At 44.1% G+C, this 14,857-nt stretch overlaps 1 protein-coding gene and 1 non-coding gene across 15 annotated transcripts in view; one reads left to right on the top strand and one right to left on the bottom strand.

Annotated features, from left to right (window-relative positions):
• CELF2 (CUGBP Elav-like family member 2) overlaps positions 1-14,857 on the top strand; it is a 547,972-nt gene that overhangs the window by 321,497 nt on the left and 211,618 nt on the right. The window lies entirely within an intron of this gene.
• On the bottom strand, positions 5,194-5,300 carry LOC122449120. Its single transcript, XR_006271922.1, has one exon. It is a non-coding gene; the product is annotated as a U6 spliceosomal RNA (small nuclear RNA).

Genomic DNA, 14,857 nt, shown 5'->3' with positions numbered 1-14,857 from the left:
CCAACTCTTGGCGACCCCATGGACTGTAGCCCACCAGTCTCCTCTGTCCATGGGATTTCCCAGGCAAGAATACTGGAGTGGGTTGCCATGTCCTCCAAGGGATCTTCCCCACCCAGGGGTTGAACCCGCATCTCTTGCGTTGACAGGTGAACTCTTTAATACTGAGCCACCAAGGAAGCCCTCACATGGTATATACCATCCTGTCAACTTTCTACAGTTTCATTCATTCACTCGCTTAGTACCGGTCACCCACAGCTCCCAGATATTCCAAATCCTGCTCTAATGAACGTACGTGTCCTTGTATGGTGCTTTGTGGGTGTGTGGCTGTGGACTGTTTTCTCAGGGTGGTGGGGCAGGAGCCCACTTCACTTCCCCAGCGGCAGGAGATTGTTTGTCAGAAGGACGGATCCAGTCCCTCCTCCCGAAGCTGTCACCGCCCCCCGCGCCCCGGCCCCCCACACACAAGGAACTGTGTGACTTGCTGGCTCTAGTCCGGTAGCTGGATCAGTGGCCATTAAACTTGCATTTCTCTGATGACTAATGAGACCAAGCTTCTTTTTATATTCCTCTTAGCCATTTGGATTTTTCCTTCTGTGAATTACCTGTTCGTATTTTATGCACGTTTTCCCGTTGGGTTTCTTCTCTTTTTTCCTCCTTGATCTCTTGTGTAGTCTGGATATTAATCTCGTGTTCCTCTTTAGACATGAAGGTGTCTTCTGTCAGTTTCTTCTATGTCATCATGTGTGGTAGGCAGATCCATTCTTTTCTTTTATGAGTTAAAAATGAATTGTGTTTAAGAAGTCTTTCCTCAAGCAGTCAAGAATATTTTCCTGTAGCTGTTTCTGCTTGCTTCATGCTGTTGTGCAGTCAGTCAGTCATGTCCAACTTTTGCAGCCCCATGAATGGCAGCACACCAGGCTTCCCTGTCCTTCTCTACGTCCCAGAGCTTGCTCAGACTCACGTTCATTGAGCTGATGATGCCATTCAACCATCTCATCCTCTGTCACTCCTGCCCTCAGTCTTTGCCAGCACCAGGGCCTTTTCCTGTGAATCAGCTCTTTGGCCAAAGTATTGGAGCTTTAGCTTCAGCATCAGCCCTCCCAGTGAATATTCAGGGTTTCCTTTAGCATTGACTGGTTTGATCTCCTCGTTGTCCAAGGGACTCCCAAGAGTCTTGACAGCGCTTTATATCTAGACCTTGACCACATTCCGGGAGGAGGTTTGGGGGATTTGTTTTGTTTTATAGTGAGGAGATATGGATCCAACACTTTATCTCCATGACAAGCTAGTTTCTATAATCCTATCCCTTAAATAATCCATTTATTTCCCCCTAATTTGTGTTGCTACCTGTATCGTGTAATAGGTTACCACATATACACAGGAACAGTTTGGAGACCCTGATTCCATTTCTAGAACAGCAAACAGACCTGAGCATCTTGGATACCAGGAACCCCTATGCCTCATTGCACCTGGGAGTTGGACTTGGAGTTTCCATGTAGAATTCTTAAGCTGGAAGGGCCTGTATATGTAATCTACTGCATGCTTTCATTTTTACATGAAGAGTCTGAAATGTCGGGGTCAGAATCCTCAGAGTCCCGTGCCAGGGGCAGACGCTGGGCTGTGACCGTGTTTCCTCCAGCACGCCCCCATGTTCTCTGACTCGGCTCCGGCTGCCTCCCACCTCTCTGGGGGCAAAGCAGGTTGATTTTCGGCCCCACATTCCTGCTCCTGCCTGTCACAGTTTTGTGGGTTTCGAGTGACCTCGTTAAGTGACCAGAAGTTTTGCTATGTAGGCTGGTAACTACCTGTAACTACCAGGTGTAGTAGTTTATATTTTCCTCTCCTTTTCTAACTTCCTCCCTCCCTCCCTTCTTTCCTTTCTGTAGCAAGAGGGAATTTCTTGGTGCCAGTCTAGACAGCAAGGCAGGCTGGAGCACAGAGATGACGGGAATCGCCTTTTGATGCTCTGCATTTTAATAAATGACTCAGAAAAATTAATCTGACCGCCATTCCTTCCTAGACACACGGTGTCTTCAGATGCATTACAAGAGTGTGGTTCTTTGTGTGAGAAGTTTCTTTTCTTTCTCTCTTATTGAGAACAGAAAAACATGTTATGAAACAGAAAGTATTGTCAGAAACCATTCAGTCTCTTGTGTGTTTCCCCTTTTTCTCCCTGAAGTGAAAGTGTTAGTCGCTCAGCCATGTACTACTCTTTCTGACCCCATGGACTGTAGCCCACCAGGCTCCTCTGTCCATGGGTCTCTCAGGCAGGAATACCAGAGTAGCCGTTCCCTTCTCCAGGGGATCTTCCTGACCCAGGGATCGAACCTGCGTCTCTTGCATTGCAGACGAATTATTTACCCCTGAGCCACCAGGAAGCCCTAAGTCTGGGGCAGACCCTGCTCAGGCTCCTGTATTGTTATCGACTATCATTTTGTTTCCAGTCCCAGCAGGGCTAGGTGTATAACAATGTTACTTCATGAAACAGAAACCGAAGGACTTGAATGGGAGATAACATCTGGAGGCAGAGAGTCGGTGGGAAGAGAGAGGCTTGGGGACTTTGCTGTTGGATGAGGGAAGAAGGCAGGAAGGCAGGCAGGGTGGTCCTGAGGATGACTTCGGAGGTCAGGACCATTCTCAGCAAGAACACCGGCAAAGGGCCACTTCCCTGAAGAACACGAAGACTCAGACGTGCCAAGGCAGAGTCCCATCCGGTGCCGTTTGTCCTCACGTCCAGGATCTGTAAGCCTGCTCTTGTAACCCCCGAGCACTTGGACGCCCTGATCCCTATGAACCGGGCAGAGAGGCGCATTGAAATGTGGCACATCCCGGTGGGTGTGAAGCCAAATGTATCAGGAGCAGGGCTGGCAGACTGGAAGACAACACATCCAACATCTCCCCAGCTCCCGATCGTCTCCATGATCTGGTCTGTCCCTGAAGTGGGAGCTGTCATCTAGAAGGGATTTGCAATCCTTGGATGAAAAAATAACATGTAGCATTTATTCACAGGATGAGTATTTTCCCCTCAGGGGCACGGAAATCTTCTGGACCTCTTAATGATGATCTTCATCTTTCTGCTAAGTGTTTTACTGACTTCGTAAATATCCATGTTAAAGATGGGCAAGATGACCCACCAGAACTGTTATACAACTTGGTTTTCAGTCCTAAGTCATGTCCGACCCTTTGCGAACCCATGGACTATAGCCCACCAGGCTCCTCTGTCCATAGAATTTCCCAGGCAATAATCCTGGAGTGGATTGTCGTTTCCTTCTCCAGGGAATCTTCCCCACCCAGTGATCAAACCCGTGTTTCCTGCACCAGCAGGAGGATTCTTTGCTGCAAAGCCACTGGGGAAGCCCGACTGCACAACTTACCTATTTACTAACTGGGCTGTCTTCTGATATCTAAAATGATAGTGTGTGTTAGTCACTAAGTCATGTGTGACTCTCTGCGATTCCAGTATAGCCCACCAGGCTCCTCTTTCCATGGAATTCTCCAGGCAAGAATACTGGAGCGGGTAGTCATTCCCTTCTCCAAAAGGATAGTAGCCACAGACAATGCTTTTGTAAATGATGGACATTCATCAGTGTAGTTAAGGCTGATTCGTAAGAAGCAGCAGCTTAGTTTCCCTTTTCTCCATATTCAGTGAAATCTGCTTCATAAAATAAAGTTTTTTCTTCCCAGCAAAGCTGAACAGAGTTGTAAAGGAAAGCTATTTTCAATTATAAAGAGGATTTATTTTCCTTTAAATGGGAAACTGTTCTTGGTTTATGGCCTGGAGAGGATCTAAATGCTTGTCTTCCTGATGTGAAAGCGTGCTCTCTTTCACTAGCCTTATGTCATAGAGGTTACAGATGAAAAATGATGGAGATGGTAGGAATAAATCTTCCTGGGCTGTGTCCGTAATGCAGGCAAAATGCCCTGGATTTCTGGTGGAGACAGCGGGACTCAGTGTGTTTCCACAAGCACTTTGAGAACAAATCAATACCTCGGACAGTGATACATTTTAGGAAACCATTTCTCATACAAAGCAGTAGAATTTGCATCTTATGAATTTGGTGAGCTTGAATAATCAAATGGACCTTTGTCGGCCACCTCAAAGAGCCAACTCATTGGAAAAGACCCTGATGCTCGGAAAGATTGGGAAGGCAAGAGGAGAAGGGGTCGACACAGGATGAGATGGTTGGATGGCATCATCAACTCAACGGAATGAGTTTCAGCGAGCTCAGGGATGTAGTGACGGACAGGGGAGCCTGGCATGCTGCAGTCTGTGGGGTCGCAGAGTCAGACACTACTTAGCAACTGAACAATAACAACATTAATCTGACATTTGGAGTAGGACATACCTGTGCTGTGACAGGAAGAGTCTGTGCAACTTGTGTGGTAAGCTTGGTTTTTGAAAAGCAAACACGCAAAGAATGTGGGGTCTACCCCCAGAGCAGCTTTGTTAGAAGCCTCAGTCAGCTCAGTTCAGTCGCTCAGTCGTGTCTGACTCTCTGCTACGATATGGACTGCAGCTCTCCAGGCCTCCCTGTCCATCACCGACTCCCAGAGCTTACTCAAACTCATGTTGGCAGTGCCATCCAACTATCTCATCCTCTGTCGTCCCCTTCTCCTCCCGCCTTCAGTCTTTCCCAGCATCAGGATGTTTTCCCAGTGAGTTGGCTCTTAGCATCAGGTGGCCAAAGTATTGGGGTTTCAGCTTCAGCATCAGTCCTTCCATTAAATATTCAGGACTGATCTCCTTTAGGATGGACTAGTTGGATCTCCTTGCAGTCCAAGGGACTCTCAAGAGTCTTCTCCAACACCACAGTTCAAAAGCATCAATTCTTCAGCACTCAGCTTTCTTTATGTCCAACTCTCACATCCATATATGACTACTGGAAAAACCATAGCTTTGACTAGACGGACCTTTGTTGGTAAAGTGATGTCTCTGCATTTTAATATGCTGTCTAGGTTGGTCATAGCTTTTCTTGCAAGGAGCAAGCATCTTTTAATTTCATGGCTGCAGTCACCATCTGCAGTGATTTTGGAGCCCCCCAAAATAAAGTCTCTCACTGTTTCCACTGTTTCCCCATCTATTTGCCATGAAGTGATGGGACCAGATGCCATGATCTTAGTTTTCTGAATGTTGAGTTTTAAGCCAGCTTTTTCACTCTCCTCTTTCACTTTTTTTTTTTTTTCTTCATCTAAAAAAATATGGAACGCTTCACGAATTTGCATGCCGTCCTTGCGCAGGGGCCATGCTAATCTTCTCTGTATCGTTCCAATTTTAGTATATGTGCTGCCAAAGCGAGCACTCCTCTTTCACTTTTATCAAGAGGTTCTTTAGTTCCTCTTCACTTTCTGCCATAAGGATGGTGTCATCTGCATAACTGAGGTTATTAATATTTTTCCCGGCAATCTTGATTCTAGCTTGTGCTTCATCCAGCCCAGCATTTCTCATGATGTCCTCTGCATATGTTAAATAAGCAGGGTGACAATATACAGCCTTGATGTACTCCTTTCCTGATTTGGAACCAGTCTGTTGTTCCATGTCCAGTTCTAACTGCTGCTTCCTGACCTGCATACAGATTTCTCAGGAGGCAGGTCAGGTGTTCTGGTATTCCCATCTCTCTAAGAATTTTCCACAGTTAAAAGTTTGCCTACCTGTTTGTTTCTTGTATCCATTTTTGGCTTTCAAAAGGGCCTCCTTCATGTTTGCTCCTTTAAATGCACATGAAACATCATAGCAAAAATTTTAGAAATGTCCCATATCCATGCAAATTCTGAGCTTACACTCTTCTTCAAACCACATTTTTATTAAGTATTAATGTCCTTTGAAGAAAATCTCGCTTTGTAGGCTCTTGCATATTCTTCTTCATCTCAGCCATGGGGATAGTAAGCTTTTTCGTTTCTTGAAGATGTATTGCAGGAAGTGGAAAGCATTCAATCATGAACCAGAGAAAGAGACTCAGAGACTACAGGAGGTGAAGAAAGATGAGTCCAAATTGATACCTCTTGTGAAGTGTGTGTATATACACATATAATACACATTGTGTTTGTCTCCCTAACTTTATCTACACACACATTTGAATTAGGACTAGAGCTGTTAGTTGAAGCAATTGTTTATCAATTTTCTAATGGGTAACAGAAGTGAAGGTTTTAAAATGGGCTGTACTTACTGCCTTTTTGTTTTTTACTGTGTAAAAGCCAAGGAAGAAGTAGCTATGGTGGATAGCCAGAGAGATGCCTGTATGTTTATTTAAGGAGAAAGGATTCAAGTGGCAGTCACTACAGACAGCAGTATTTATTGGGGGGAAAGCAATGGCAATAATCAATTCTTCTGTCGGCATCTTAGAGACAAGCAAAGTTCGAACAACAAAAGTGGCGTATAGACAAAAATAAGAGGAGTAAATATGAAATAATGACGGAAGGTATTTGCCTGGGTCACAACAATAAAAGCAATGCATTTCCACGTGTGTGGCCCGTATCTGAAGCCTCTGCTGCAACCACAGAAACACTTTATTTTCTTAGCACCCATATTTGGAAAGCCAGTGAACAGGGAAATGCAATTTTCAGTTGCTCAGTAAATCAATACCTTCCTATTTCAAAATATAGATGGTTTTCACTTGCATTGGAACCTAAATTTAGGCCCTGATGATTCTCGTCAAGGTAATAGTAGCACTGCGCTGTATGTTTTGAGAAATGTTTCCAGAAGGAAAAGGAGGGTTCTGTTCCACTCAGTGTTACAGTGGCCTTTTTGTGTTTTAAATTCAGTGAGAAGAGCGTCATCAGCATCATCATGACTATTAATATAATTATCACCACTAGGTGGTGCGTGGGGAATTGGAGGCAACGACGATGATGGGATCCATGCTCCTGATGCTGTCACTAATTGGCTGTTAAGGGAATACCGACGTGTATCAGACAGAAAGGTCATGGTAGCCTCCAGTGCACTTTCCTCAGTAATTAGATTTATGCTGGGGATGGAGGGTGGAGGAAGCCACGGCAGGAGACACGGCCTTCCATATGTGGGTCTGTATATAGACGTGAAAGACAGAAGCGGGGTAATGTGTTTATGTATTGTAAGTGTTCTGTATAAGAAGCAGGAAATCCTTTTTTTTATTTTAAATTAAAAAAAAAGGTTTTTTTTAAACTTTATTGAAGTATAGTTGATCTGGGCTTCCCCAGTGGGGGCACAGTGGTAAAGAATCCACCTGCCAATGCAGGAGACACAAGAGACACAGGTTTGATCCCTGGGTCCAGAAGATCCCGGGAGAAGGAAATGGCAACCCATTCCAGTACCCTTGCCTGGAAAAATCACATGGACGGAGGAGCCTGGCAGGCTACATAGGGTCACAAAGAGTTGATCAGACTTAGCAATGGATCACACACACACACACAGTTGATCTACAGTGATATGTTGGTTTTTTCTGTACAGCGAAGTGACTCAGTTATACATATATACACAGACACACATGTGTGTGTTTTTTTCTTTTTCATAATCTTTTCCATTATGACTTGTCACAGGATATTGGATCTAGTTCCCTGTGGTGTAAAGTAGGACCTTGTTGGAAAGTGTTAGTCATTCAGTTGTGTCTGACTCTGTGTGTGTCGACATTGTTTAATTCATCTTATATATGATGGTTAGAAGCAGGGATTCTTTAAACCAGAAACAAAGGATGGAGCTGGAGTCTTGAGAATCCCCTTTTAAACATGATGGTCTGCCTGGATCCCCAGCCAACTCCCCTTGTGCAGAATCGCCCACATCAGGGTCCTGGTGTGTCCCCTCCATGCAGCCAACCCAGGAACATTAGAGCTGAAGTCAGGTTCTGGATTTGACAGGTGTCATCTTCCAGGGGCATCACTTCTTGATTTCTTCTTTCTTTTTGTGATCTGGTGGTCATCAGGGAATCTCTGCTGTCAGAAAACAATGTCAGCTTCTGGCTCCATTTATAACATCTTGTGTCTGGTTTCCTTTAGACTGAAAATATAAGTGGAAAGAATTATAGATGGCTCAATTGAAACAGTAATTGGCCAAAAATGGCTCATAACAAATCCAGTTCTGGGAAGTGCCTCTGTGCTCTGATTATCATGTTCCTCCCTATTGCTCCCGCTTATTTTTTTAAAATGTGATGTAATAGCTCAATTAAGGATTCCCCATTTCTCATTTGTCTTTCTAGTCCTAGTGCCTAGTGAGGGGCCTGGTGCATAGAAAATATTGAGAGTAAAAAGAATTAATCAGATGAGAGTGATTAATGATCAAAACCTGGTGGGAGCACACGGCAACCCCCTCCAGTAATCTTGCCTGGAGAAGCCCGTGGACAGAGGAGCCTGTGGGGCTACGATCCATGGAGTCGCAAAGAGTTGGACACGACTGAAGTGACTTAGCACAAGTATACAACCTTTAAAACGACCTTTAAAAATGCGTTGAATACAAAAAATCCTGGTTTCTTAGTGTCCACAAGCATTGTGTAGGCCAGTGATACTGATGTAAAATATCAGGATAAAATGGACAGGAAGCGAAGTTAATGAAAAAACGTAATACTATCAGTAAATCTGTAGCATGTTGAAGAGAATTTGACAGTTTTTGATATTGTATCAAATCTTTCAATAACGCCAGATTTGTATTTGCCACAAGTCACTCAGTGGCTACTGGAAACTGACACTCTATTAGCTACACTCTTGTTGTCTAGTCAGAGTCGTGTCTGACTCTTTGCGACCTCATGGACTGTAGCCCACCAGGCTCCTCTGTCCATGGGATTTCCCAGGCAAGAATACTGGAGTGGTTGCTGTTTCCTTCTCCAGGGGATCGTCCCAACTCAGGGATCCCACCCATATCTTCACAACTGAGCCACCAAGGAAAGCCCTCTATGTCATTGGCTCTGTTTAAGAAAATGATTTACTGCTACTCTTTTTTTCATGAGGGGACAGAATAGAATACCTTTGGAATTGCCCATAAATAAAGATGAGTTGACATTCTACCCATCATGTAATATCTTGTGCCTTCCCAAGAACGGAGACCATTTAAATTCTCCTCATTCCCTATGGTTTGTTGACTTTAAAAACTTATCAGTTTCCCCATTTGCCATTAAAATAAAATAGTATGTTTAATCACCATAAATTTGAAATGCCTAACAGCCACCCAAATATTAAGTAGGCACTTAGATATATGAATCAGGAACTCAGGACCTCAGGAGAGAGGTGAAGGCAAAAGATACAAATTTAGGTTTCATCATATTGGACTTATTTTTTTTTTTGGCTGAAACAACATTTATTTTTCAGGGGATGGAGTGAGTGTCATAAAGATTAAATTGCAACAGGTTGAGTCAGTGCAAAATAGCATAAACCATATGAGAGACTTTCTAGATTGGCACCTGCAAAAAAAAAAAAATCATTTCTGGAGTGATATTTAAGGTGCTGAGAATGAATGGGAGCATCTGAGGATGAGCAGAGATGGAGAAGAGATGAGGTGCATGGACTGAGCTCAGAAGCATTCTAGCAGCTAGAAATGCAGGAGTAGAAGAGAAGTTGGTAAGCGAGGTTCCCAGGGAGACTTTGAGAGCTTGATCATGTTACTGACCAATCATCAGAAGAGGCCTTGCAGGTCAGACACACGGATGGCGTGTCAGTGTAGCCAAGCCCTGCCCTGTGTGTGAAGTCGAGCGAGTGGATGATGGTGGTGGGTTTTGAGAAAGCAAAGGCCCCCATTAAGGGACTGTCTAGTTGTCACAGGTGAGCAAAGGCCCTTTCCTTCTTGTGACTTAAAAAATGTAAACGCATCCTAAGGTCTTAGATCTCACAAGATGTTTATTCTCTGAAAAGATCATTTCCCAGTCTGAACACCCACAGCAGAAAATGCAGTCATCTTGGTAGAACTTGTCAGTTCTGCTTAGCCAAAATGTATAGCCAGCTACATCGAAATTCCATTTGGTTTTTGATTTAAGGTCATCAGATTACTGGGTAAATGACCTTATATATTGTTGCCCATTTTGTTTCACCGCTAGGTTCCCATCAGATAGCCTGTAGCTTCTGGCATGGAGTAGAGGCTTCAAAAATATTTTGGAGTGAAGAGTAATTAAACACACCTGTGGCCCTGTGTCAGTGTATGGAGATCTGTGTCACAGATTGTTCTGGAGGTCAGTGAACTTCAGCAGTGAGATGTGTCTAGAGCACACAAACTCAGTTTTTTCAGACGGTAACATTAATTCAGAGAGAGTCAGAAGCCACCTCTTAACCGAGTTTTAATGGGTTAAAAGGATCTATTGGAACTTCCCTGGCCGTCCAGTGGTTAAGAGACGCCAGGCTTCCACTGCAGGAGGTGTGCGTTCGATCCCTGGTCTGAAAACTAAGATCCCGCATGCCCCATGGCATGACTAAGAAAAAAAAAGGACGTGTGCCTTATTCAGCTTTTTATTTCCAGCCCAGCAGTTGCCAAGAACCAGACACTAGGCGCTGAACACCTTTCCGTTGGGTTGTTGTAAAGGGGGGTGGGGGACGTATTGGGTTGTTAAGAATTCATGCTCCTTCTCACTAGGGAGAGAAAGGGCTGGCTTGCCGGAGGAGGGAGCTGGGTGTGTGAGTTACAGGGATCCATTCTCCATATCTGCTGAAGGGCTGTCAGATAGGAAGTACATTTAGAGACCTACTTGTCCCTTCAGCTATTCATCACTGTTGATTGGCTCCGGTGGCAGGCAGCAGTATTTTTAGAGAAGCGAATGATATGGAATTTCTTCATGTACAGAATGTTAGCTGATCCCATTACTCAAAGCTACTCAGAAAGTCAGAGCTGACACTCGACTGAGCTCCAGAGGAAAAACAATAGACGTAAGAAAGAAAAATCCCGAAACGCATGATGAAAATATAGGTAGATTCAAGTTAGCGCCTCAGCACCATTTATCCAGTTTGGTGCTGTCAGTGGAATTAAAAATAGAATTTTCATAGGGAGTGGTTTTATGTAAGTCTCTTCACCCTCATGGAGTGAAAAATAGGTTGAATTTCCACTTCTTAGACCACCCTCCTTTGAAATATACCTGACATTTGTGCTCTGACAGTTGGTGTGTGAAGACAGTAGGAAGGAACTTTTTCCCCATAGAAGCCGGCACAGTGCTTGTATATCCTAGTTTCCAAAAGATAAATGCAGGGGGAGAAAAGTGAGTATGTTTAAAATGTCCATGATCCTGCGGGATGGTGTTAGTCATTTCTCAGGTAAAGTCCTTTTAATTGAAGGCTCTACGTTAATGTGTTTGAATTGCTTCTCTACAAGAACTGGAGACCACAGAAATTTACAGATCATCCTTCAGAAGATCAAAGGATCAGGCTGGATGCAAATTTAACTGGCAGTAAACCGCCAGTCTCCTCCGTAGCAGATGCTCTTCAGTGCTGTGTTCTTTGACTGACTTTTCAAGGCCTGATGGTTTTTAAGAGGCAGCAGTTCCTCTGATGAGTCTGTTAGGCTTGTCAGTGAGGAGCCTCTGTTTATTCACATACATACCGTATGCATGAGGCCTCTGAGGCTCAAGGGTTCATAGCCAGACTCTGACGAGCAGGGTTTGCAGATTTTGAACCACGATGCACCAGCCTGGCAGGGGGGTGTGGTGCCCATTCTGGTGAAACAAGTGTCCTTCTTGGATCCACCTATGTCATTATTTGATAAAATTTGTCAGTGGTTTTCTGAGCTGCCTGGGAAGAAGAGCGACCCCGGCAAGTCTGGGGAACAGGTTGAATGCTGAGTCCTGGTGGGTTTGCTTTTGAAAATCGATGAGGAGAGAGGCCCCATGTTCCTGTCGGTCACATGATCCAGAAAGGTGTTGGGATGAGTCCAAGGAAACTTTTAACAGGATACCAGGGAGGCGATGTTTCTGTATTAAAATTTCATCAGTGAGTTGTTTGTGCCGGTTGGAGAACATGCAACATCGTAGTAGTAGAACGATTGATTAATTGAACAAACACATATACAGCACTTATTATATGGCAGATGTTATTCTAAATGCTTTACAAAAAGTTAATTTATTTGATCTGGTAAGGTTCTTTTATCACTGTCATTTTAAAGATAAGGAAACACAGACCCAGAGAAATGAGGAACTTGTCCGGGATCACACAGCTAGTAATGGCAGAACTTGGCCTTGAACCTGGGTGGTCTGGCTCAAGACTCCAGGCTGAACCCACTAAGCCATGTTCCGTCCCCCACATCCTGTGAGGTGTGATTTCTGAACCATTTTGACAAACAGTGATGTGTCTGTGCTTAGTCAGTCAGTCCTGTCTAACTCTTTGCAACCCCGTGGACTATAGCCCCCACCCCTTTCCTGCCCCAGGCTCCTCTGTCCGTGGAATTCTCCAGGCAAGAATACTGGAATGGGTTGCCATGCCCTTCTCCAGGGGATCTTCCTGACTTAGGGATTGAACCCGGGTCTCCTGCATTGGCAGACAGATTCTTTACCGCCGCGCCACCTGGGAAGCCCTACAACTGGTGATAAAGTCCCTGTAACCCAATGAATTTTATTCCTTTATATCATCTCTCTCCATTCACCCCTTTATATTAAGACCATTTAGAGATTTTTACTGAATGTGAAGTGTGCTGGTTTAAAAGACCTTCCTTTGAATGCTGACATCTACTAGCCATATGGCTTGAGAAGAGTTGCCCGAGTTGCTTTCATTTGCCAAGTGGGTATGATGATGTCACAGAAGTCAAAATGTTCTAAGAGTGCAAAGTACTGTGGAAATGGGCCAGGCATCCTTCCCAGAGATCAGTGGTTCTCCAGGGACAGCAGTGCCCAAGGGGGTCTTGGCCTTTCCCTGGATTTCGTGTTACTGCCTGTGAGTTCTCTGGAGACCGCCTCGAGACGTGGGTGTCGTTTGAGGTCATGCCATATGGCCTATTGGGGGTTTATGTTTAACTCTTTAATATTCATGATCAAAACAAAGACTGTGGATGTGATGGGATCATGACAGGAACATGATCCCTGTTCACATTAAAAGGGGGAACAAAGTCTCCATTCTAGGTGATACATAACTTTTAGACCGGATGACTCTCCAGAGAAGGGTACCTTGGAGCGGCCTCACCATTGACCCCAAGCTGTGTGATGCTGGAGCTCCCAGCCCTGGGCTCTGGGTGGATAGGCTTAATCTCAGCTTTGGTTCTGATCTTGTCCCAGCTAACTCATGCATGCACAACATGATCAGGCCGTGTCACGCCTCACAGCCTTTTTCTGTGCTATCCTTTTATACATTTTTTATAAGGCAGAATGTATTCAGAGTATTCTGCTTCAAAAGCCATTTTGCTCTAATGGCTTTGAAGAAATGTTTACTACTCCGGTTCTGTGTTTTTAAAAAACAAAAGGGTAATCATAAGCATTTAATTGTCTTCAATGCTGTACAAATAGTAATTAAAAGCTCTTGTGTGTGTGGTTTTGCAGAAGTGTAAAAATGTTAGTGAATGAAATTAAGCCCTATGTCAAGCCCAATGTGCCCAGCAAAGGGGCTGTTTTTTAGCAGTGCCCAAACTGAGCCCAGTTGTAAAAGTGAACCCCATTTAAATGTGTGCTGCTTCCCTATTCCTGTTCTCAGTCTTAATCGAAGGTGCAGTGTAGTGTTTTCACGATTTGCCTTCTCTCATTATCTCTGTCATGCCTGCCCCCAAACCGTATTCATCTCTTCCATCCCCAAAGCTTTGTGTCACAGCACTCCCGAATAACATACTTCTGTTACAAGATTGGTATATTCGAGAAGGAGTCTGCAGTGTCCCCCATTTCACAGAGAGAAAAACTGAGGCCTAGCAGCCCCTGATTTTTGCATAAGGTTAAAGCTAGCCAGTGGGAAAGCTGAAGTTACCCACTTTGGGATTCTTGGCCCTGAGTTTCCCCCATTAATTCCACAACCTCTCATGTGTATGTACCAAACACAGTGTTAAACCAGCTCTATGCCTCAGCTCCATCTGTCCAAGGATGAGATGATTAAAAGCCTGTTGTGTTGGTGTGTAGCTCAGGAGTCACTTCTCTTGTCCTTGCATCACTTGAGCAGGATACAGGGAGGTCAGCAAACCTGATTCTATTTCGGTCCTGACCAGCGACTGGTTGTTTGACCTTTCCCAAGTCGTTTAACTGCTCTGTCACTCTCTGTGAAATGAGGATGGAGGAGCCTGTCCCCTGCCTGTCTCCAAGGGTGACTTTATCAGGAAAGGTGAGTGGAGATGCTCAGACAGAGCATCTCAAGACTCGTGCCCAGGCCACCCTCCAGTTGACCAGATACATAAATGAGGCTGATGCTAGACAGGGACTCGTGATTCTTCAATAAAAAGATGCGCCAGAGCAGCAGCATTGCAGCCTTGACACCTTCCATCTCACTGGATTCATGAAGGTTTGAGAGTCCAGAGGTCTGTTTTTTGTTTGTTTGTTTTGTTTTTGGTAACCCTGAAATTTTAGATACCTTGAGTAAAGTTGAACAGGTATATTTAGGAGGGTCTGATAAAATAGGGCAGTAATCTGAGTTAGAAAAATTTAATAGACATGCTTCCTAAAAGTCAGGTTTTACTTGACCTCCTTCCGTCTTTCTTGAGGAACCGTTGCTGTCAACCAGCTCCCTCCGAGCAAGCTAAGAAATTTCTTTTGATTCAGAACAGCATCCATAATTTCTTGTGAAAGCTGGTGACAAGCACTTTCTTCGTGGACCCTTTCATAACGTTTTTAAAAAATTGTTTAAGAGAAAAAAATTCTATTATAACACCAATCAAATTTATGGTTCCCACTCACATAGTCTAACCATTAATAACTTATTCTATCAATTTCAAGAGAAATGTTGCAGTCAGAAATGTCATGTTTGTATTATAAATTTGGGGATTCTTTTTATTGACAAAGTTAATATATTTTAATATTTTAAA

The sequence above is a fragment of the Cervus canadensis genome, chromosome 10 (genome assembly GCF_019320065.1).
Source record: "Cervus canadensis isolate Bull #8, Minnesota chromosome 10, ASM1932006v1, whole genome shotgun sequence".
Classification (NCBI taxonomy): Eukaryota; Metazoa; Chordata; class Mammalia; order Artiodactyla; family Cervidae; genus Cervus; species Cervus canadensis.
Note: the sequence above shows the minus strand (reverse complement) of the source record. Positions and strands in the feature narration are given on the sequence as shown.